Genomic DNA, 25,781 nt, shown 5'->3' with positions numbered 1-25,781 from the left:
ATCACAAACTGAGGTTTTTCTCATGACAAGCCTAACCATGCCTGGGCAGCACCAAGCAGGGTTAGGCTGGTTGTGAGAAGTGGCGGGATCCCTCGTGGATCCCTCCCCTCCCCTCCTGCATGACCCATGGGCGGAACTACCATTAGGCAAGGGGAGACAGTTGTCTGGGGGCCCCACTGCCTGGAGGGGCCCCCCAGAGACACCTCACATGACTCCCCATTGCCCCCTGCCCAGCCCCAAAGCCCCTCAGCCACTTGCCCTGTTTGCACTCTCACCTGCTTGTCCTCCTGGCCGGCAATAGAAGCAGCAGGCAAGCTGCTAGGAGCTCCTTCTCCCCGCCTCTCAGCTGATCGGTGGGTGGGCGGAGCTTCCAGGGAGGCCTTAGTGAAGCCTGAACTGGAGTAGGCCTGCAGGCCCCAAGCAAGGAAGGAAGGAGGCCGGCAGGCAGGCAGAGTGGCCCCCACAGTTCCCTGCAGCAGACCCTCTGCCACCCAGCCCAGCATTTGCTAGGTAGAATGTGAACTCCTTTTTGTGGTCTCTCCCCCCGCCCCCGCCGATATATAGGGATCTGCTTGCCATAGGGCTTTGATATGGGTGGGGGGAGAGACTGAGAAGTCTCTGAATATTTAATTTAAAACAGACTGAAAAATGTGCTGTCCTATAAGTGGCTTTTTTCATGGCAGAAAATTATAAAAACTTCTGGAACAAACAATATTATATTTATTTTATTCATTCATTCATTCATTCATTCATTTATAAATGCACTTATGTTCAAGATGCAACCCAGAAGGTCTGAGTGAGAACTGTGAAGCATGTGTGGTGCTTTTATTTTATTTTTCTTGTGTGTGAACTGCTCTCCAATAACTTGCAGGGACTTCAGGGTCAATCTGGCCAACATGTGAATGCAGCTCCTCCATTCCAGAGGAGATGTGTGTTAAAGCACTTTAAAAGCCTCGTGTGAAAAACCTCCTGCAATCAAACTTGACTGAATTTGTTCAGAATTCTGAGAAAACAAACATAGGCTCACTCTGCATGGTTTAAAGTCTCCTTTGCTAATCTGCAGTGAGGGGGCCATTTTAATAATTAGCATTGCTAGTGTGTTCTAGGCATTAAAAGTAGCACAAATATATAGTACTCAATGTATATCACTATATACTGTGAAGTGTGCATGTGTGTATTCAGTGAAATGTATTTCCAGGCAGCAAACTTATTCTGAAATATCAGACTTAAATCCTTGGGGGCCTGGGGTGTGTGGAGGCCCTGCACTTTGAGGGGCTGGGGGCCCATTTTAAAATCTTGTCTCTGGGCCCACTCCAACCTTGCTATGGCCCTGCCCTGACCTCCTTAATAAACCCAGCTTTTAGCCAAGGGTGCTCTTGCACCCTTAACATGGCTACTGGGAATTATTTGTGTGCAGCCCAAGGAATCACAGAGATGGGCATATAGAGCACCCATCTGAGGGGGGAACTTCCCATTGCAATGTTTGTGCTGCGCATTGCATTGAGGGATGCCTTGATGCCTGAGGTCTCAGGTCCCTCTGCCCTGCTGTGTGCTTCATGGAGCTTCCGCCTGAGCCCTCCCTGCCTGCCCAGAGTGATCGTGGGAATTGCCCCACTGTGTTCTACCTGGATTTGGGAGCTGTGTGTGCTCCCAGTTTTTGGTTGTGTGGAAGCAAGGTAGGAGCAAAACCTGGGTAGAAGTGATTGTGTGGAAGCAAGTTAGGAGAAAAAGCTTTTCCTCCTACCTTGATTTGATAGGACACAGTTTTTGATTGTGTAGTAAACTTGACAATCCATGGCTACCTTTCTCTCTCAGTTAGGGAGTCTCCTTGTCTTCAGATACTGTCAACTTTTAGAGAACTGCAGGGTAGGAAACATAGGTAACTGCCATATACTGAGTCAGACCCGTGGTCCATCTAGCTCAGTATTGTCTTCACAGACTGGCAGCAGGGGCTTCTCCAAGGTTGCAGGCAGGAATCTCTCTCAGCCAGGGGGGGAACTTGAAACCTTCTGCTCTTGGAGAAGCCAGGGGGGGAACTTGAAACCTTCTGCTCTTCCCAGAGCAGCTTCATCCCCTGAGAGGAATATCTTGAAGTGCTCATACATCAAGTCTCCTATTGATAAGCAACCAGGGCAGACCCTGCTTAGCTATGGGGACAAGTCATGCTTGCTACCACAAGACCAGCTCTCCTCTCCAAGGGTCTCCTTGGACCCTCTCCAAGTCAGGGTCTGACTTGTCTAGTGTGCTCATAAGAACATAAGAACAGCCCTGCCGGATCAGGACCAAGGTCCATCTAGTCCAGCATCCTGTTTCACACAGTGGCCCACCAGATGCCACCAGAAGCCTACAGGCAGGAGTTGAAGGTATGCCCTCTCTCCTGCTATTACTCCCCTATCTTCTGCTGTTACTCCCCTGCAACAGGTGGCCTATAGCCCTCTAACTAGTAGCCATTGATAGACCTCCCATCTATGAAGTTATCCAAACCCATCTTAAAGCCATCCAGGTTGCTGGCTGTCACCACATCATGTGGCAGAGAATTCCACAAGTTGATTATGTGTTGTGTGAAAAAGTACTTCGGTTTGTTGGTCCTAAATTTCGTGATAATCAATTTCATGGGATGACCCCTGGTTCTAGTGTTATGTGAGAGGGAGAAGAATTTCTTTCTCTCCACACCATGCATGATTTTATAGAGCTCTATCATGTCTCCCTGCAGTCGTCTTTTTTTCTAAACTAAAAAGCCCCAGGTGTTGTAGCCTTGCCTCATAAGGAAGGTGCTCTAGGCCCCTGATCATCTTGGTTGCCTTCTTCTGCACCTTTTCCAGTTCTACAGTGTCCTTTTTAGATGTGCTTTCCCCCATTAGGAAAACAGAAGCCTGATGGCTGGCTTTCCCCTCTCCCCACCTGCCCGTGCGGCTGCTGAGCCGCGCCACATGTCTGGGCATGGCCCGCCACGGGTTGCTTTATTTATTTTTAATCACTCTTTACCATAGAATGTAGAAGGCAGCATGCTAATAAGGCGCTGGAAACAGCTTATGCAACAAGGACGAGGGAGGGGAGGGGGGGAAGAGAGAGGCAAAGGAGTGCACACCACCCCGAATCTCCCTGCAGAACTTTCGGCACGTTCGCGGGTTGCACCCTGCTAGGCTTGCAAACCCTGGCCACCCCTAGCTCCCCGCAAAAGCATGCATCGTCCCCCACAACACACACTTTTTTTTAACAGTCCAAACAGATCTCCTTGCAACAACAACAAAAAATCAAAATCAAATAAGGTTAGCAATTATTGCACAGTGCATTTGAAATCCTGGAGAAAGATATGAAAGATCTGCTGCATTGCAATTGATCTCTCCCCAACATGTGGTTTTGCAGGCAGGGGTGTATCTATTGTAGGGCGGGCAGGGCACGTGCCCCGGGTGCCACTTGAAGGGGGGGTCGCCATTTTGTAAACTTAATTTTTTTTTAAATGGCCGCCAAAAACAAAATGTCTACCATGCATGCTCAAATGGCCTCTGTGAGGCCCTAGGCCATGCCAGGCCTTGCAGAGGCCATTTGAGCATGCACAGTGGCCATTTTATTTTCAGCGGCCATTTTTTTAAAAAAAATAATTTTAAAAAATGGCCACCGCACATGCTCAAATGGTCCCTGTGAGGCCCTAGAGGCCAGCGGGGGAGGGGGAACCTTTGCAGACCCCCCCATGGCCTTTAGGAAGCCCCTTGAAGGGGCTACAGGTAATTCTTTTTTTTTTTTTTAATATAATATAAGTCACTGTACACATATTCAGATTGGCACTATGTACAGAGAATCAGAGCTTATGAATACTGAGCTGAAGCTTATGAGCTAGGATTGTATTCATTTGCTCTTACTTTGCTTCTTCTGATAAGTGAGTTAAATGTGATGTCTTAATAATATGGCTATTAATGGTGAGTTTGTCTTTGAATCAGTGTGAAATCCTTAGGATTAAGGCCCACTGGGAGTTTCTTGCTCTCTTTCTCTCATTTTAACTGTCTTTCTGAAATACTAGAATATATTCCAGACAATGTCACAGTTTACTCTGCATATCCTTTAATTATTTTCAGAGTATCTGGGAAAAGTCAAATTCTCCATTTATTTTTAAAACTTATGTAATAGTGATGCTACAATGCGTAGTATTGAATTAGACAGGCACTTCTGTTTAGTTTTCCAAGTGCACCTCCACATAGTATTTGGGTATTTCATGAGCCCCAGCATACTGACATTTGTAGTTTTCCAGCATACTTTGGTCTGGCTACGTCCACTGCTAAATAGTTTTTGAAATATTAAAAGATTAACGAGCTTGACTTGTATTTTCCAACTGATATTATGGTAAAGTTATCTGAAAGATGGGTGTCAGATGTTTGAACAGGGGGCGCAATTTCAGTGCTTGCCCTAGGTGCTATTTTCCCTAGATACGCCTCTGTTTTCGGGTCTTAAAAGCAAGCGGAAGGCAGTGATGGGGGAGGGGTGTCTCATTTTGAAATCTTGTCTCTGGGCCCACTCCAACCTAGTTACGCTTCTGCCTCCAAGGCATCCTTCCCTGTCCTTCTATAGAGTTTATATCCAGGGATAACAGTTTCCCACTGGTTCTCATTGTTCTACCATGTATCTGTTATGCCCACTATGTCTATTTCTGCATTAGCAACCAAGCACTGCAGCTCACCCATCTTGGCTCTGAGGTTTCTGGCATTGGCATATAAGCACCTATACACTGAATCTCTTCCCTGGTGTATGCTTTCTTTGGACTCTTTGACCAGCTGGCACAGCCTTCTGTCTGCTCTTTATGTGGTTCTGCTCTGTTCTCTTCTGTTTTATCTGAATCTTTTACACCGTCACCCCTTATGGGATGGCATTTGCTGAACTGGATACTGTCCAGCTTCTGTCAGCTATTCCCCCAGGCATCATTTTAAAAGCTGGTCTGCAACCTTTTTGATTTTAAGCACCAGCAGCCTAGCTCTATCTTTGTTCAAGTGCAGTCTGTCCCTTTTGTACAGGCCTTGCTTCCCCCAAAATCCAGTGCCTAACAAATCTAAACCCCTCCTCCTGGCACCAACATCTCATCCACGCAATGAGACCCCTCAGATCTGCCTGTCTTACTGTACCTGTGCGTGGAACAGGTAGCATTTCTGAGAATGCTACTTTGGGGTCCTGGACTTCAATATGCTACCTATTGGCCTAAATTTGGCTTCCAGGACCTCCCGACTACATTTCCCCACATCATTGGTGCCAACATGCACCATGACAGCTGTCTCTTCCCCAGCACTGCCTATCTAGATGCCAGGGGCGTAGCAAGGTTGTAGTGGGCCCAGAGACAAGATTTTAAAATGCACCCCCTCAATGAAGCTCAGTTCATGAGGTAAAGAAATCTTAAATGAGGCTGAATAGTGGTAACAAAAAGCATAGTAAAATTTTATACACACACACACACACACACCCTATGTGCCACAATAGAACATCATCCTAAATTATTTTTTAAAGGTTTTGTAAATTGTGGACGATGCAAGTCATTTAATGGTACTTGAGAAAGACATACTATTCTGGTAGCTCCAGGTCTTAACACTAACATCAATTTTGGAGGATGAAGACAACTGAAAGAAGCCTGGGCGGGTGTGTGGCTGGGGGAGCCAGTCATGTGACTTGTCTCTGCCCCCCACCCAGGCAGTGGGCCCCCAGACAACTGTCTCCCCTTGCCCTATTATACTTATGTCCCTGCTAGACGCTGCATGATGTACGCAACCTTCACACCAGGCAGGTAAGTCACTGTGCGGTCAACACGCGGGTCACAAACCCATCTCTCTATACCTCTAATGATCAAATCTCCCATTACAAAGAGTCTCCCACCCTCTTGAGGAGTATCCCCTGTGCAAGAGGATATGGGCTCATCGTCCATGGAATGGGTCCCTTCTAAGGGAGCATTTCCCACTTCCTTAGAGTTCAACAGCAACCTGCTATTACCCCTGCTAACTGGGCTAAGAGGAACCTTTTGCTGTGGTGATTCTCTTTATTTAGCAGGGGAAGAGTAACTGGCCCTATCCACCCCCTGCACAGTACCTCCAGTGACTGTTGTGGTGTCTATCTTGTGTGTTTTTTTTAGAATGTGAGCCCTTTGGGGGCAGGGAGCCATCTTATTTATTTATTATTTCTCTGTGCAAACCACCCTGAGCCATTTTTGGAAGGGCGGTATAGAAATCGAATTAAATAATAATACTAAGAACAAATGCAATAAGAGCTAAAGTTGAAAAATCCACAACAAACAGCAAGTGCCACCTTTGTAAAGAAGCAGATGAAACAGTGGACCACCTAATCAGCTGTTGTAAAAAGATCGCACAGACTGACTACAAACAAAGGCATGACAAGGTAGCAGGGATGATACACTGGAACATCTGCAAAAAATACAAGCTACCTGTAGCCAAAAATTCGTGGGACCATCAAATTGAAAAAGTGGTAGAAAATGAAGATGTAAAAATATTATGGGACTTCCGACTACAAACAGACAAACATCTGCCACACAACACACCAGATATAACTGTAGTCGAGAAGAAAGAAAAACAAGTTAAAATAATAGACATAGCAATACCAGGGGATAGCAGAATAGAAGAAAAAGAAATAGAAAAAAACCACCAAATACAAAGATCTACAAATTGCAATTGAAAGGCTGTGGCAGAAAAAGACCAAAATAATCCCAGTGGTAATTGGCGCCCTGGATGCAGTTCCAAAAGACCTTGAAGAGCACCTCAACACCATAGGGGCCACAGAAATCACCATCAGCCAATTACAAAAAGCAGCTTTACTGGGAACAGCCTATATTCTGTGACGATATCTATCATAACCACAACAACATTGACAATAAAATTCAGCCATCCCAGGTCCTTGGGAAGGACTCGATGTCTGGATAAAACAAACCAGTCAATAACACCTGTCTGACTGTGTAAAATAATAATAATAAAATAATAATATAAGTTGTCACTACAATCAGGCTCTGTACCAGAGAACTAGAAAGTTGCCAATGTAACTCTGATTTTCAAAAAGGGATCCAGGGGGGAATCTGGGAAATTACAGGCTGGTCAACTTAACTTCAGCACCTGGAAAACTGATGGAAATCCAAGCACACTTAACTTAAGGACAAAATTGTTAAACATATAGGAGAAAAGGACTTGCTGAAGGAGAACCAGCATGGATACTGCAAGGGCAAGTCTTACTTCAATAACCTTTTGGTCATTTATTTATTTATTTATTACATTTTAAAACCGCCCCATCCAAAGGCTCTGGGTGGTTTACAACAACTTTTAAAAGACATAAAAACAAACAATTCAAAATACAGTGCTAAAAACAATATAAAAACAATTCAAAAACAAAACCATTTAAAACCAATTAAAATAGTTTTAAAAACACTTTACAAACCTTGGAAGGCCAGACCAAACAAATAGGTTTTTAGGGCTCTCTTAAAGGCTGATGGCGTGCCTAAACTGCAGATATCTGCAGGGAGTGCATTCCATAGATCAGGAGCATCTACAGAAAAGGCCCGGTTCCAAGTCGCCACCAGACGTACCATTGGTAACTGGAGATGGATCTCTCCAGATGATCTCAACAAGTGATGGGGATCATACCAAAGAAGACACTCTCTCTTCTTTGAGAGTGTCAACAGGGATGTGGATAAAGGTGATCCTGTTGGCATAGTATAACTGGACTTCCTTAAAGCTTTTGACAAAGTTTCTCATCAAAGGCTCTTGAGTAAACTTAGAGTCATGAAATAAGGGGCAAGGTTCATGTGTGGATTAGTAACTGATTGAAGGACAAAAAACAGAGGGTAGGAAGAAGTGGGGTCCACCAAGGATCTGTACTGGGAGCAGTGCTCTTTAACTTGTACATAAATGTTCTAGAAATTGGGATAAGCAGCGAAGTGCTGAGAGTTGCATATGACACTAAACTATTTAGGGTAGTGAAATCCACAACAGATTGTGAGGAGCTTCAAAATAATCTCTCCAAATTGGGTAAGTGGGAGACAAAATGACAAATATGGTTCAATGTAAGGAAGTGTAAAGTAATGCATATTGGGGCAAAAAAACCCCAACTTCATATATATGCTGATGAGGATGATATCTGGGCTGTCAGTGACTGACCAGGATAGAGATCTTGGGGTCATGATTGACAACTCATTGAAAGCTGTGAAAAAGGCAAATTCCATGCTAGGGATCATTACAAAGGGAATTGAAAATAAGAATGCTAGTATTATAATGCCCTTATACAAATCTGTGGTGTAGCCACATTTGGACTATTGTGTATAGTTCTGGTCACCGTATCTTAAGAAGGTTCTCGTAGAACTGGAAAACATGCAGAAGAGGGCGACCAAGATGATCAGGGGCCTGGAGCACCTTCCTTATGAGGCAAGGCGACAGCATCTGGGGCTCTTTAGTTTGGAAAAGAGGCAACGTGGAGAGCCAGCATGGTGTAGTGGTTAGAGTGCTGGACTAGGAGCGGGGAGACCCGAGTTCAAATCTCCATTCAGCCATAAAACTAGCTGGGTGACTCTGGGCCAGTCACTTCTCTCTCAGCCTAACCTACTTCACAGGTTTGTTGTGAAAGAGAAACTCAAGTATGTAGTACACTGTTCTGGGCTCCTTGGAGGAAGAGCAGGATATAAATGTAAAAATAACAACAACAACAACAACTTTGGGGAGTCATGATCAAGGTATTTACAATAATGAATGGAGTAGAGATTGTGGCCAGAGAACAATTTTTCTCCTTCTCTCACAACACTAGAACCAGGGGTCATCCAATGAAACTGAAGTTTGGGAATTTTAGGACCGACATGAGGAAGTACTTTTTCAATTTCACAGCAATTAATCTATGGAATTCTCTGCCACGGGATGTGGTGATGGCAGAACTCCATGGAGGACAAGTCTATCAATGGCTACTAGTCTGGTGGCTATAGGCCATCTCCAGCCTCAGAGGCAAGATGTCTCGAAACATGAGTTGCAGGGGAGCAACAGCAGGAGAGAGGGCATCCCTCACCTCTTGAATGTGGGCTTCCCAGAGGCATCTGGTGGGCCAGTGTGTGAGAGAGGATGCTGGACTAGATAGGCCTTGGGCCTGATCCAGCAGGTCTGTTCTTATGTTGGCGTCAGGATTGGGACAGGTATTGTATTGGAGTCAGAACAACAAAATTGAAAAGTAACTGTGGAGATATTCACTGTGAACCTAGAAGAAAAACAACACAACACCAGAGAGAAGTGAGGTAACATCAGAGCATCCAAAAGAAAGTTACCTCATATAAGATAATCACACAAGAAACCAGAAATCAGCTGGTGGCTGCTAATGTGAGTGGTAAAAGGGGACTAAAAGTTGAATGTAATGTTTTTAAAAGTTAAATATGCACAGGACAGGCATGCTGGTGGGCAGATAGGGCAGAAGATGGGGTGTTTTTTTGCAGCCACAATCTCAGAAATACACACCAAAAAAACCTTTTAACTGCTCCAGATTTTTCCGGAGAGGACCCGAACTGTTTTGGTGTGACTAAGTTTGGATTTGGACTCTCTCTTGAACCCTCTGATTCTGGTAAAATGAGACCATTTTACAGATATGACTTTGCACAAGCCTAGGAAAGACCTCAGTTTTTGTAAGCCCAGACAGTCAAAAACCAAGTGTATATTTGAGCCTCCAGGTGGACTGCCAAAGGTGATGGCTCACAGTTCATGCAAGCCTGGGATACAGATCCTTGAGATAATTCTAGATACATTTTTAAAAATAACACAGGGCTCATTAATCTCAAAACCTATGATCTTTTCAAACTTAACACTGGGCTCTTCAAAACTTTGGAATAATGCATTTTCAGACGTTAAAAGCACACATTTGTTGTTTGCTCCAAAGGTTCACCTCAGCGCTCTAAACTAAATTAACTCTCAAAGGGAAGTACATGGCTTTCCCTACACCACAAGTGTCACCTACATTGTTGTGCAACAAAATAAATAAATATAGATCAGAGCCTCAGGAATTGCTGAGCCATTAAAACAGTTTACACAGCATCATAGATAATTACAATTATCCGCCTCTTAGGGATATTGGAACTGCCAATTCTCTGCAAAAGGAAAATAAATAAATAATTCAGAGCAGATGTTGACAACTCAAACTGGTTTAGCAGGGAGCTTCAGGCAGAGCTGTCAGCAGTAAATGTGAAAATGCTGATAGAACTAGGAAATAGTCTTGTGGTATATCTGTGTGTTGTTTTTTTAAGTAGCAAAAAATGTGCATACTATGGATGATTCGTTTTAGGAGACAAAAAGAAAGGAAAAGGCCTGTCAGGTTAGTTTGGATCATTAGGAATGTCAGCTTTAGACCAGAGAAAGGCTATGTGGGTGGAACGGATAAGATTTGGCCTAGCACAAAAAGCCAGAGATGTTTCTGCCACAGCATTCATATGGATATTTTTGTTTCCCTCTTACTTACTGAAACACAAACTTGTATATCTGTGTTGCATTTAGCCACACTGAATCATGGTCGAACCCATCCTCTAGACCAGGGATTCTCAATGTTGTGTCTCCAGATGTTTTTGGACTTCAATTCCAATAATCCTCAACCAAAGGCCACGGGGGCTGGGGATTATGGGAACTGAAGTCCAATAACATCTGGAGACCCAACGTTGAGAATCCCTGCTCTAGACTCCCTCGCCCTCTCTTCCTTTGGCAAATCCAGCTGCAGACCTATATAAGGAGCCTTGATAAGAAATTGTACAGAAGCCTGTTAATAACGTCGCTCAGTTACCAACCCTGCATGGGGGCTAAATCCAATAAACAACGGTTCTAAAGAGAGCACATAACCCACCAAGAAAAATTTATCAAGGCTTGTCAGGGGCTTCACAATCCTCCCTCCTTGTTCTTGCTCTTCCAGGCAGACAACAAACACTGATATTCATTGAAATTTGTGGCTACCATATATTGCAAGTCGGTGCAAGGGTTTTTTAAAAAGGCATTTAATCTTTCTTTCCATTTTAGGCACCTTCGACGGCCATTTGAATTACACATATGGCCTGTAATGCAGCAGCAGCATGGGCAGTATGGCTAATACCTTGCTGACTTGGCAAAGAGGCACCTTTTCACGTGGTGATTCTTTTTATTTAGCAGGGGGAGAGTAACTGGCCCCATCCACCCCCAGCACAATACTTCCAGTGGCTGTTGCTGGTGTGTGTCTTATGTTTCTTTTTAGATTGTGAGCCCTTTGGAGACAGGGATCCATCTTATTTATTTGTTATTTCTCTGTGTAAACCGCCCTGCACCATTTTTTGAAGGGCGGTATAGAAATCGAATTAATAATAATAATAATAATAATAATAATAATAATAATTTGATTTCTATGCTGCCCTTCCCTTGCCATTGCATCCACAATCTCATGGCCGGCTAAAGTATTTGAGATTGAGTCCAAACTCAATGGCGGGAACACCATACAAGCCATAAACACCTGGGCTATACCTGTTATCAGATACACTGCAGGAATAATAGACTGGACCCAGACAGAGCTAGAGACGCTAGATCGTAAGACCAGGAAAATCATGACCATCAATCATGCTCTGCACCCCCGCAGTGATGTAGATAGGCTATACCTCCCTCGCAGCTCAGGTGGAAGAGGAATGCTGCAAGTCCATCAAACAGTAGAGGAGGAGAAAAGAGACCTTGAAGAATATATCAAGGACAGTGAAGAAGATGCACTTCAAATGGTCAAGAACGAGAAACTATTTAACTGCAATGAAACAAAGCAGGCCTACAAGAAAGAACAAGTCAAGAACCGAGCAGAAGAATGGAGAAATAAGCCACTGCATGGTCAATATTTGCACAATATAAGTGGGAAATCAGACATCACCAAGACCTGGCAATGGCTTAAGAATGGCAACTTGAAGAAAGAAACAGAGGGTTTAATACTGGCTGCACAAGAACAAGCACTAAGAACAAATGCAATAAGAGCAAAAGTCGAAAAATCCACAACAAACAGCAAGTGCCGCCTTTGTAAAGAAGCAGATGAAACCATGGACCACCTAATCAGCTGTTGTAAAAAGATCACACAGACTGACTACAAACAAAGGCATGACAAGGTAGCAGGGATGATACACTGGAACATTTGCAAAAAATACAAGCTACCTGTAGCCAAGAATTGGTGGGACCATACAATTGAAAAAGCTTTCGAAAATGATGTAAAAATATTATGGGACTTCCGACTACAAACAGACAAACATCTGCCACACAATACACCAGATATAACTGTAGTTGAGAAGAAAGAAAAACAAGTCAAAATAATCGACATAGCAATACCAGGGGATAGCAGAATAGAAGAAAAAGAAATAGAAAAAAATCACCAAATACAAAGATCTACAAATTGCAATTGAAAGGCTGTGGCAGAAAAAGACCAAAATAATCCCAGTGGTAATTGCCGCCCTGGGTGCAGTCCCAAAAGACCTTGAAGAGCACCTCAACACCATAGGGGCCACAGAAATCACCATCAGCCAATTACAAAAAGCAGCTTTACTGGGAACAGCCTATATTTTGCGACGATATCTATAATAACCAACAGTATTGACAATAAAATTCTGGCATCCCAGGTCCTTGGGAAGGACTCGATGTCTGGATAAAACAAACCAGTCAATAACACCTGTCTGACTGTTTAAACAAGAAAATAATAATAATAATAATAATAATAATAATAATAATAATAATAATAATAATATTAAATAACTAGATTTGATTTCTATGCCACCCTTCCCTTGCCATTGCATCCACAAGCTCATGGCCGGCTAAAGTATTTGAGATAGTTCGATCCCTGACAAATTTTTCTGGTACAGATCATGAAGTTAGAGAATTGGTTATTGGCTGTGGGGTTTTTAATAGCTTTTTTTGCAGATAAAATCTCGCTGCTCCGCCGGGACCTCCCCCTTACTCTTGATGCAATTGAAGGATTGGAGGCTCCATGGTCATCTACTGGGCCAATTTTCGAGAATTTTAACCAACTTTCAGAGGCCGATGTCAAAAAAATTCTGATGGCTATGAGGCCTACCACATGTCCCCTAGATCTTTGCCTATCCTAGCTGGTGAAGGCTGCCTGGGAGGGGTTGCAGACCTCCCTTGGGGAATATTATCAACCTTTCCCTGGAGGTGAGGATTTTCCCAGGATAGCTGAAGGAGGCATTAGTTAGGCCACTTTTGAAGAAGCCATCGTTGGATGCCTCGGAGCCAGCTAACTACCGCCCGGTATTGAATTTGCCTTTTTAAGGTAAAGTGATAGAGCGAGCGGTAGCAGTACAACTTCAGACTTTTTGGAGAATGCAGTGATTCTCGATCCCTCTCAGTCTGGGTTTCGGCCCGGGTGTGGGGTAGAAATGGTCCTTGTCGCCCTAGCTGATGATCTCAGTCGCCAGCTTGATAGGGGAGGGTTGACGCTGCTGTTGCTGTTAGATCTCACAGCAGCATTCGACACTGTGGACCATATTCAATATTCAATATGTTCAATATTTATATGCAGCCGTTAGCAAAGCTGGTGAGGAGTTTTGGGCTAGGGTGACACCAATATGCTGATGACACCCAGCTTTTCTTTTGATGGACGGCAGGGCTGAGGACACTATAGCCCAGCTGACCAGGTGTTTGGAGGCGGTCGCAGACTGGCTGAGGCAAAGTTGGCTACAGCTTAATCTGGATAAGACTGAAGTTCTGTGGCTGAGCCCAAAGAGGTCAGGGGGAGTTTTCAATTACCAACTCTTGATAGTGCTTGTTTGATACCTCAGCCTACTGTGAAGAGCTTTGGCATGATTCTTGATGCCTCTTTCAATGTGGAGGTTCAGATCATGGAGGTAGCTCAAAAGGCCTTTTTTCAATTATGCCAAATACAGCGGCTGGCCGCCTATCTGTCCCCTCCAGATTTGGCCACTGTGATCTATGCGACGGTCACTTCCAGGTTAGATTATTGCAACTCGCCTTATGTGGGGCTGCCACTGCGCCTAACAGAATGCAGCATCAGAGGTCCTTACTAAGGTGCCTTGGCGAGCACATGTGACACCTTTGCTCATTCAGTTGCACTGGTTGCTGGTTGAGTCCCGAGTTAAGTTTAAGGTATAAACCTTAACATTTAAAGCCCTACACGGTATGGGCCCTCCATACCTCCAAGACCACCTTGTTTGATATGTCCCTCGCCGGGTCCTGAGATCAGCCACAAGTAATGCCTTGGTGATCCCGGGCCCTACGGATATTAAACTGCAGTCAATGAGAGCCAGAGCCTTCTCAGTGGTGGCCCCGACTCTATGGAACGGTCTCTCGGATAATATTAGAGCTCTCCATGATCTGTTGGCCTTTCATAAGGCATGTTATACTGAAATGTTCCGCCGGGTGTTCGGTCGCTGAGATAGCTAGTCGTAGAGTGATCCTGTAATCCATGGTTATTATGTCATGTGGAATGAGTATTGTATGGGGTTGTGGTTTATGAGGCTATGTAAGATATATTTTTATGGAATTGTGTTGCTGTGTATGTTTATTGCTTACTAGTATGTGTAAGCCCGTTGTAATAACGGGCTCTAGTGGGGGGGGGGGTTTCCCGCTGCCGCCTCACCCGCCTCGGGCGCACTCCTTGGGCTGACACCTCCGCCGCCGCCTCGGGCGCTCTCTCCGCCCGTCGTTTCTTGTGGCGGCGGCTGCCGCCATCGGAGCCAGTCACCCCGCCACGGCCACCACCTTCTTGGCCCGCACTCCTTTGGCCGAGGCCGCGGCTCCGCCGCCTCCTCGGCCGCACTCTCCGCCCGCCGCTTCTGCTCCTTCTGGTCTCCCATCTCCGCGCATGCCCAGAACGGGCGAAAAAGACACGGGCGGCACGGACGAACGCCCAAGGCTTTTATGGGTAAGGATGAGCCGCCCTGAGCCGTATGGGAGTAGGGTGACGTATAAATCTAACTAACTAACTAACTAATAATGGCTATCTTAAGGAGACAATTGCATGGTGGAGCTTTTTTTTAGTGTGACTGGTTACAAAAAAGAAATGCTGTTCATTTTAATTTGAAAACATAGAAATGGAAATGAATGGGCAATGAATGAATGTTTTGAACATGAAGCTTCCAAGCACTGCCATTCTTTCAATTTGTTTTGTCGTATATACATTTTAGAACAAATGGTGGCAGCCATTTGCCCCACAGTTTTGGAAATAGGCCTTGATTAGGTGAATAAAATATGAGAACTTTCAAGAACTGAGTCCTAATAAGGCAGGCAACATTTCCAGTGTGCAGAAATTTACATATTCCTGTACTGAGATCATTCCGAAAAATGATTGTGACCTCTGATTATAAATTTTTAAAAGATAAAAACAGAGGCAGAAAAATAAGCATCTTTGCTTGTGTTTTCCAACTAATTCAAATAATAGATTAAGGAATGAGTCTAGAAGAGATTCTATCCCTTCGTAACATCTGGACCATGAGCAGATAAATAAATAGAGAGAAGCTCGCCTGCCCTTTCACATATGGATGTAGCTGACCTATTGCCTCAATGCACAAGAAATGTAAAAATGATTCTCACTGAATGCCAGAATGCATAGTTAATTGGCTTCTGATTTCCAGCACTTTGAAATGACACAGACGGCTGTGAAGCTAGCATCTTTTAAACTTAACCCACACGTCCACATACTGTACGTGTTTAAAATGTCATTGTGTATATGAGAGGGAGAAACTTCTTGAGTAACCTATTGTCTATTCTGTTGTGTATCTCAAAGTCATTACATGGGCATAAAGAGCTGTCATTACAGATCCAATTATAGGAAAGAGGCTGTAAATTGCAATGAAGTCAATGGTTCCAATTCAGCATTGTCCTGTAGATTGAGCAGTCATTTATATCACTGTAAAGTGACTTCAAAAACAGTAACAAATCGGTTCAGTGGCATTTTACACCCGTTTTGTTCAGGTATTGATCTCCTTTTGAAAGGTGCAAGGTAGAAATGGGACAAATCAAGAACTTTAAAAAAGCATCTTGTGCTTATGATATGACAGGCTAGGGCCCAGCATGTTTCCTGGATGGTTTTTAGTTCCCTGGAATGAACAACAGATACTGGGATACTAGTCACAGATACTAGTCACAATGAACTCTGCCTCCAATAAAACTCTGCCTCTCATCCTCCTACTCAGTTAATCTACTGTGAAACAACTGTTGGGAAAAAGAAGATGGTGATGATGATTGGACAAATGGTGGCACTGGCTGAGATGAGCAACTCATTGCAGTGAGACTTTGAGGCACAGTGAAGGAAAGGAAAGGAAAGGAAAGGAAAGGAAAGGTTGTGCCGTCTATTTGGTTTTGACTCCTGGCGACCACAGAGCCATGTGGTTTTCTTGGCAGAATACATGAGAGGTTTACTATTGCTTCCTCCTCTGCAGTATGAGATGATGCCTTTCAGCACCTTCCTATAGCTTGGCTGCCCAATATAGGAGTTTCCCATATTCTGGGAAACACACCAGCGGGGATTCGAACCAACAGCCTCCTGCTCTCTAGGCAGGTTACTTCCTCACTGGTGGGCTATATATGTGGGAGGAGCGCAGGAGATGGTTGCAGTCTGGTTTCCCTGATCTTGCCTGCTCAGTCAGAGCCAGGGGAGACATGACCAGTAGAGGTGAGAGCAGTGGTGAGGGCAGCGGGGCAGCAAAAGGCACCTTCAAATATCAATTAGTAGCTTACCAGCATGACCACAGCACCTGAAAAATGTAACAAGCAGCAGCTCTCCGCCCAGTATCTCATGTGGGGCAGCAGCACTCTGCTCAGCATCCCACATGGGGCGGTGGTGCAGCCCTGGCCTCTGAGTGTGTGCAGAGGCCATTTACATGTCCAGCATGCACAGAGGACAGGGCCGCGCTGCCGCTGGATGTGGGATGCCGGGCAGAGTGCCACCTCCCTGCATGGGATACCACGTGGAGCACCACTGCTTGAGACAGTTTGCAGGTACTGTGGTAACACTGGTAAGCACCTGCTAACTTATTTTTAAAGGTGCCTCTTGCCACCCCACTCCCACCGCCACTCTCTCTGGCTGCTACTGGACATGACTATATGCTCAGATCGCTATTGAGTAGAACACACTGGCCAACATCCTGACCAAAACTGTATATAAAAGGATGCATGGCTGCAGTTGTCATATCTGGAGAGTCCATCTACTTCCCACCCAGTGCTGCCTGTTGTGAGAGACCAGGTGGGTGCTGTGAGAGACCAGGTGGTTCCTTCTGCTGTTGCCTGCCTGCCTTTGCTTCCCCTGTGGGGCTGCAGCCTCCGGTTAACATCTGCAGGAGGTGTGGGCAGTAGGGATGTGCACGGTCCGGCCCAGTCCGGACCGGCACCGACGGGGGGCCCTTTCTTTTAAGGCGGGAGGGCTTGCTTACCCCTCCCGCCTCTTCGGCCCCCTCCAGCGCCCGTATTTAACTTAAAAGCGGGGCACTGGAAACCAGCCGCCCCCGCCGCCGCTACCGCCGCCCCCCCGAGCACATTAGCAATTAAGGGTGCCCCTGCCGTCGCCCGCCCGCCAGCCAGCCCTCCCTCCCAGCTGCCCGCCCGCCCGCCCGCGTGTGTCCTTACCTAATGCTTTAAGTAAACGAGAGGAGCTACCGAATGGAGCTCCTCTTGTTAGCAAGGCCTCCAGAGGACTGAAGGCGCTTTGCGCGCGCGCACATGCACACACCGCAAAGGACACCGGAGGCCCGGTCTACCCGCCGGGAAAAGGCCGGGTAGACCGGGCCTCCGGCGATCGGAGGCCCGGTCTACCCGCCGGGAAAGTCATCTGAGGATTGAAGTCATCTGAGGAGGTCCGTCTCCAGTTACCACCAACTTGTTTGGTGGCTACACAGAGACGGGCCTTCTCGGTCGCTGCCCTGAGATTGTGAAATGTGCTCCGTGCAGAGATACCTCCCTCCCCATCTCTGGCAATTTTCAAATAACACCTGAAAACCCATCTTTTCACCCAAGCTTTCTCAGCTTCCTAAAGTTTGGGGGTTTTAATATCTGGTGTATTTTAAAATTCAAAACCTGATTTCAGGGTTTTTAATCACTGTAATTGTTTAATTGTTGTTTTAAAATGTTTTTAAATTTTTAATTGTTATATTGTTTTTGAATTTGTTTTAGCCCTTTACTGTTTTAGTGGTTTGTTTTAATTGTAAACCGCCCTGAGCCATTTTGGAAGGGCGGTATATAAATCAAATTAATAATAATAATAATAATAATAATAAATAGGTAATTGGAGCCCTGGGTGCAGTTCCAAAAGACCTTGAAGAGCACCTCAGCACCATAGGGGCCACAGAAATCACCATCAGCCAATTACAAAAAGCAGCTTTACTGGGAACAGCCTATATTCTGCGATGATATCTATAACAACTGACAATAAAATTCAGCCATCCCAGGTCCTTGGGAAGGACTCGATGTCTGGATAAAACAAAGCAGTCAATAACACCTGTCTGACTGTGTAAAATAATAATAATAATAATAATAATAATAATAATAATAATTATTATTATTATTATTATTATTATTATTATTATATCCCTACTTCAGAAATTCAGGTGCTTGTGTGCAGTATAACCTCCTCTTCCTGTCGAAGTGCTGAAGCAACTGGAAATTATGTCCCTGGGGGCAACCCTCAGAGATACAATTGTGCATTGCTCAGAGCATTTCCAGGGAAGGGAGATTCCCCACACATAAGCACCAGTATGTCCAAAGCAGCAGGGATTCTAATGCTGCGCCCATGCATCCCTTCACTTCATGCACACAGCTTTAGTCAGAATCTGTGAATGCAGTGAAGGGATGCATGGGCGCAGCATTATTGGACTTCTGGGGGCTGTGATGAAGTGTCCCAGCCCCTCAGCCTCTGTACTCTTGGCTGCTACCGGCAATCATGTGGACAGACGATCCGCCTACCCACAAAGAGAAGATCAATTGTCAGCAAGCAGGTAAGTGCAAGCAGCCTTCCTCCCCCCACTCCCTTGAGCCCTTTCTCACCAATGTTCATGAACTGATTTTTAAAAAAATCAATTTTTACCAAATTAAATCACCCTCTTTTTGTTTTGGGTCCAGATCTGGTCAGCTAGCACAGGGGTGATTTGTTTTGTTCACAAATCTCCCCAAATAAGTAGATTTGGGTACAAATCATTTTGTACTCCAATCGATTCATCCAAATCGATTCACTACCTGCAGGCGCAGGCAGTGATTCTTTCAGCAGCTGGAGGGGGGTGAAAAAAATTCTCTTCTCTTTTCCTCAATCCTGATAGCAGGAACAAAAAGCACAGAATCCACTCCAAGCAGCAGGCAGGCAAGGCAAAGCAAAGCTCCTCTGACTCTCTCTCTCTTCTCCCACGAGGCAGAAAGCCAGAACGGTGGCTGGCTGCCTCCTTAAGTACATTTGAAAATCCCTCCTTTAAACTCCCCTCACACTTGTCCCTCCTTTGACCCTTCCCCTAGCCATTGTGGGGTCAGTCACCACTGGCAACACAAGATTTGAATGGAAATGAGCCAATCTGGAACCTAGGGGGAATCGCCAACCAATCATTGCATGCTGTAAGTCACCAACCTGAAACTTGGGAGGGCGCAACTTTCAAAAAATTTCCCTGACACAAAATGGAGACAGCAAGAGAGATCACCACAAAATGGAGGTCTGAATCTACAAATGTTTCAGGTCCAAAATCTGGGTGATTTGTTTTGTACCCAAATCTGGCCAGCTAGCACAGGGGTGATTTGTTTTGTCCACAAAATGCCCCAAACAGGTGGATTGGGGTACAAATAATTTTGTACCCGAATCGATCCACATATCCCTAATTAATAGCCCAATGCAGGCATTATAGAAAATGAGTGTGCTGCATCTTTGTACAGCATCCCTGAGAGTTCCTTGGAAACCCCAACTTCACACTGATGCAGCCGAAAACCCTGACCCCCCACTTTTCACTAGGGTTGCACAGGGAACTGGCTGGCCCAGTTTAGTTCATCTGAACCGGACCTGGACCAGACCGGGCCAGTTTGGTCCGGCACCTCCTTGACACACACACACCCGTCAGTTCAGTGCAGTCAGGGAGAGCTCACAAAACTTTTACCAAATTTTTTTTTAAAATTGCTATTTAAATTTAACCCCTCTGTGGGGCTTCTCCCAGGTGGTGGTGGTGGGGAGGGGTTCCATGAAGGTTTTCCTTCCCCCACCAACCTTCCTTCTCTAAAAAATGGACCCATTCAGGTGTTATTTGTTCTGTTTGGGCCTATCCCCCAAATGGCTGAATGGGGCCATTTTTGAGAGAAGGAAGGCCAGTGAGGGGAGGGGAAACCTCCATGGGGGAGGGGTGTATTTTTTAAAAACAAAATTTAAGTAAAATAGCAATAGCAATAGCAATAACATTTATATGCCGCTCTATAGCCGGAGCTCTCTAAGCGGTTTACAATGATTTAGCATATTGCCCCCAACATTCTGGGTACTCATTTTACCGACCTCGGAAGGATGGAAGGCTGAGTCAACCTTGAGCCCCTGGTCAGGATCGAACTTGTAACCTTCTGGTTACAGGGCGGCAGTTTTACCACTGCGCCACCAGGGGTCTGCGAACCCTCTGAATGGGCGGGGGGTGGGTGGGTGGGGAGTTTGGTCTGGCATCGAACCAAACTGGGGATGATTTGGCTCAACCCTGAGCCTTTGAACCAAACCAGTTCAACTTCGAACTGGTTCAGTTCAGAACGTGCTCCCACTTCTCTATTTTCCACAGTTACAGCATTGCTCTGCAGAGACAAATGCTGTACTCATGGAGAAATTTTTGTGCTATTTTGGATTGTGTAGTATAAAATTAAATTAAATAAATAGAGGATGCTTTCTTTTTTCTGTGGGGGTTCCATTTTGGCCTATTTCCACAAACAGGGTAACTGCAAAAAAAGAAACTTTGAGCCTATGGGGATTGGGGGTTTAGGTTCCTCAGCAGACTTGTGTGCTCACATCACATTAAAAAGTGTGTGTGTGGGGGGGGCAGAAATAAAAGTAGTAAACCACATTACTTTGTTCTCCAGCTCTCTAGCAATGCCCCCCAACCCTCCCCCCCAATCCTCATCATTTTATGTATGGAAAAGTCACAAAATGGCCTCTGGAAATGACACCAGAAGTTATTTCCAGGTAGCATTGGGCCACAAATAGCTGAAAATAACCTTAGTCTTAGTGCGTGAACAAAGAAACCAAGTATCTATACCACAGAGCCAAAAATAGCCCTAGTTTTAGTGTGTAAACAAACAAACCAAGTCTCTGTACCACAAATAGCCAAAAATAGGACTATTTTTAAACCCTTTTTAGCCATGAACAAATAAACTGGGTTTCTATGACCCAGCCACAAAAAACAGAAACCATGACAGGAGAACCTGTGATAGAAGAAAAATGATGGTCTCCTGTTAATAATAACATCTTTGCTGTGATGTGGAACACTGGGGCAAATGGAAAACTCTCCCCATAAGTACAGCATTTGTCTCTGCAAACAGAATGACTGTAGAGAGCGGTGGGGTGGGTGGGAGTTCAGACCGCATTACCATGGGATCTACCAAGCATGCTCTTGGGGGTAGTCTACTATGCGAGTACTGTAGCTGACATTTTGACTAAAAAGCATGCACATAAACAGCTGCTTTGCACATACAATGGGACTGCTCCCACGGCTCTGTGGGTTCCCATACACACACTTTCCCCCACACCAGAGCAAGTCGGCACTTCCCCTAGAGTGCTCTCCTGTGCTCTCAAAGACCTCTGCCACAGTGGAAACATGTCACTATCCTCAGTTGGCAGATGGACAAGAGAACAGCCTCTTGATACAATGAGCTGTGAATTCCCTTCTCCATGACAAACAGGTGGCAGATGGAAGAGACCACCTGGCTGGCATTCATTAACCCTCCTATACTTGGGAGGAGAGCTGGTCTTGAGGTAGCAAGCATGACTTGCCCCCTTAGCTAAGCAGGGACCACCCTGGTTGCATATGAATGGGAGACCACATGCATGAGTGCTGTCAGATATTCCCCTTAGGGGATGGAGCCGCTCTGAGAAGAGCATTTGCATGCAGAAGATTCCAAGTTCCGTCCCTGGCATCTCCAAGACAGGGCTGAGAGAGTTTCCTGCCTTCAACCGCTACCAGTCTGTGAAGACAATACTGAGCTAGATGGACCAAAGATCTGACTCAGTATATGGCAGCTTCCTATTTTCCTATGAGCGATACAAAGGAGGTATGTAAATAGAGCTTCGCAAGTACAGTGTATCACTACTACTACTACCACTACTACCCTTCACATTCATATTTATATCCACAAAAGCAATCCAGCTAGAAATCTAAAATTCACTCCTGACACATTAAGTTTAAAATATGAACGTAAATAGATTATTGTCTGTCACTTGGCACACCACCCCTCCCAGGACCAAGGGGAAGGGAAAAGCGAGCTGGAAATGTTGGATATAAATAAATAAATCCTCTGCTTTGCAGCCTACTTAATAAATTATGATCCTTTAAAAAATAGCCAGACAAGATTCATTACTAAAAAGGCAATTTCTTATAAGCCAGCTTTCCCCTGCCCCGAAGCCATAAAATTATTCACTGATCTCCCACTGTGCTGCCACTCCAATTAGAGTTAAATGTTGAACTTTATGTTATATATCTAGTATGGATAGTTTCAAAGTGCATATCACAACTTGCATTTTTTTAAAAAAAAAATCTAATAAAATGGTGTTTAAAAGGCTATTGAATGTTTCATAAATATACAAGGAGTCACATTTGTTATACTCCACAATTAGATGCAGAAGCTTTAAGCCTGAATATCAATGCATAATTTCCACTAACTTAAAAATTGATCTGCCAGAGTCACACACCCTCTAGCAGGATTTTAATTAAATGAACTTCACTCACCTTTTCCCACTAAATTCCTTAGATTCATTTTCTGTTACAACTGAATGCATTTTCCAGCAAAGTTGTAAAACTATAAAATGATGTTTAGTCAACAACATGCTTAAATGCAAAATGCATGGAAGTGCTTGTGCAGAGACAAAAGCCTAAATATCTATTCACTATATGCAATGTTGAACTAATGGGACAGATAGACGACAGACAGACATTCAATTGTTTGTCAATCATAACAATGTTGTTCATTAAAAGACAGAACTGGGCCGTAGTGGTACTAGTGGTAGTAGTAATAGTTATTGTTTTTGGTATGTAAATAGTAGAGTGGTACATAAATGTCATATTCAGATAACTCTAAGTAAATACAAGGATTCATTGATCAAGTGATAAGTTACCAAGTGTGAACACTTAGCAAGCTGGTCAGCTATAACATCTTACCAAATGGTGAAGATAATTTTGCCACTTTCTTAGATTTCTTTCAAGTGTGGATCACAGGGGCATAGCTATAATTGAACGAAAGGGTTCAAAGAACACGGGCCCCCAGCTCCTGAGGGCCCTCCAGCTCCATCCCTCCCTATTTTCTTCATTATCTCCCTCACTCTGGGGGGCCACCAGAAAGAGGAATTAGCACGGCCCCCTCTCCCCTAGCTACGCCCCTGGCCTCCACCCTGCCTTTTGTCCCCAGCCCCCCTCCTCCCAAGATGCTCGAACCTGCTGGTAGTGGCTTCCGGTGCCAGCCGAATGAGCGCAGATCTGGAGGGAGGCTCAGGTTGTCCGATGAGAATTTGGGCTGGGCGGGCGGCAGCCCTTCTAGTCTTGCTTCAGTTCCATGGCTGGGGAGGGGGGCCTTTGGGCAGCGCCACCACCCCCACCCCCTCCCACTGAGCTGACAGTGGGCAGCAGCTGCAGGACTAGGTCGGGCCAGGTCCAGGCACGGCTGGGCAGTCCCAGCGGCCAGCGGAGAGACTCTCAGGGTGCGGCTATAATTGAGTGGATGGTTTCAAAGAACCTGGGGCCCCCAGCTCCACCTCTCCCTCTCACCTTTCTTCATTATCTCCCTCACTCTGAGGGGCCATCATGGAGAGGGGTGAACACAGGCCCCCTCTCCCCTAGCTATGCCCCTGTGTGGATGTGTAGTAGAATTCTCCATACCACCTGGTAAAATGTTAGAGAGAACTAAGCTACCCTGGAGTGCATTCTCTTACCCAGGGGAAACTTGGTTGCCTCAATTACATTGGCCGAGTACCGATGTAGTAAACCAGAGATCCCTTCACCTTCAGCTTCCAAAGCTTGTTGTCTGAACTCAGAAAACTGGAGTTAAGGGCAAAAAGGGACCTGAGGTTTCCCTCGCCAAACTCCACTACAGACCTTCAGTCAGAGTGGAGTTTCACCACCCTTTACATCAACATAATATGTGTCAACATAATATGTGAATGGTGGTACTGCTGTTAGGGGCTCACAGAGTCAGAGTTAAGCGAGGAAGCTCCTCCCTCACTCAAGCCCTATTGGCTGTGTGAGCTGTCCTTCTGTCAAGAAGGAAGCCCACATAGTCAGCTCCCCTGCCTCTCTGCAGTCTTGCTGACTGGAGAGAGGCAGCACTCCATGTCATCCAAACATAGATGGGAGAGTGGAGGGAGGAGGGCACAGGACCTAGGTTCCATGCTATATCTGAACTGGGCAATTGTAAAGTGTGAAAGTGTTAGCTTTTTCCATATCCCCTTCCCTCTGAAGGCCACTGTGCCTCACGAAAATATGTTCACCTGGACAACACCTGGGGCTTTTTAGTGTAGAAAAAAAGACAACTGTGGGGAGACATGATAGAAGTCTATAAAATCATGCAGGGTGTGGAGAAAGTGGACAGAGAAAAATTCCCCTCCCTCTCACATAACACTAGAACCACGGGTCATCCCATGAAACTGATTGCCAGGCAATTTAGGACCAACCAATGGAAGTACTTTTTCACACAGTGCATAATCAGCTTGTGGAATTCCCTGCCACTATCATGTGGTGACAGCCAACGACTTGGATGGCTTTAAGAGGAGTTTGGGTAACTTCATGGAGGAGAGGTCTATCAATGGCTACTAGTCAGAGGGCTATAAGACACCTCCAGCCTCAGAGGCAGGATGCCTCTGAGTACCAGTTGCAGGGGAGTAACAGCAGGAGAGAGGGCATGCCTTCAACTCCTGCCTATAGGCTTCCACCGGCATCTGGTGGGCCACTGTGTGAATCAGGATGCTGGACTAGATGGGCCTTGGGCTGATCCGGCAGGGCTGTCTTATGTCCCTGAAGACTCTGTGACCCTCAGTGACATATTTCCAGGAGGTTCAATGGGCTTCAGGGGGAAGGGGAGATTGGCACACACACACACACACACACACACACACACACCCATGCAGCTCCTCCCCGCTTGTGCAGTAGCACAGCATTGGTGTGGAAGTCAGCACTGTTGCACCAGCTCAATGTTAGTCTGGACATCAGCCATTCACCTCTTTTCACTCCGGTGACAGATTCACAAAGTCACTACATGCACACCATGGAAACTGATCCCTAAACTAACCAACAGCCAAGAACCAATTGCCTAATACAGGCAATTAATGATTGCCTGTAGAAGAAAAGGGACCATAGCTTAAGGAGAGAGTAAATACTTTGCATGCAAAAGGTCCAAGAGTCCATTGCTAGCATCTCCCTTTTGAAAGGATGTGAGGCAGCAAGTCTGGGAGAGATGGCTGCATGAGGTCCTGAAGATCTGTTGCCAGTTAAGGTGCACAAATACTGGGCTAGATGGACCCACAGTCCGATTCAGCATGAGGCAGCATCATAAGTGATCACCCACTATAATGACTCCAAGGAAAGCAATTTACAGCAACCCAGGCTATGACTTAGAACATTTTAGAGCACCTTCTGCGGCATT

The 25,781-nt window shown here is 45.3% G+C and overlaps 2 long non-coding RNA genes across 2 annotated transcripts in view; one reads left to right on the top strand and one right to left on the bottom strand.

The window, feature by feature from the left end:
• LOC128339734 (uncharacterized) overlaps window positions 1-24,249 on the bottom strand; it is a 47,660-nt gene extending 23,411 nt beyond the window's left edge. The window contains exon 1 of the long non-coding RNA XR_008313189.1: window positions 24,076-24,249. This is a non-coding gene — a long non-coding RNA (uncharacterized LOC128339734). The remainder of the gene's footprint in view (window positions 1-24,075) is intronic.
• The window catches only part of LOC128339733 (uncharacterized), a 62,840-nt gene continuing 37,455 nt past the window's right edge, over window positions 397-25,781 (top strand). The window contains exon 1 of the long non-coding RNA XR_008313188.1: window positions 397-510. This is a non-coding gene — a long non-coding RNA (uncharacterized LOC128339733). The remainder of the gene's footprint in view (window positions 511-25,781) is intronic.

Source organism: Hemicordylus capensis, chromosome 1 (genome assembly GCF_027244095.1).
Source record: "Hemicordylus capensis ecotype Gifberg chromosome 1, rHemCap1.1.pri, whole genome shotgun sequence".
Taxonomy (NCBI): domain Eukaryota; kingdom Metazoa; phylum Chordata; class Lepidosauria; order Squamata; family Cordylidae; genus Hemicordylus; species Hemicordylus capensis.
The sequence above is the reverse complement of the archived record's forward strand: the minus strand, read 5'-3'. Positions and strand labels throughout refer to the sequence as shown.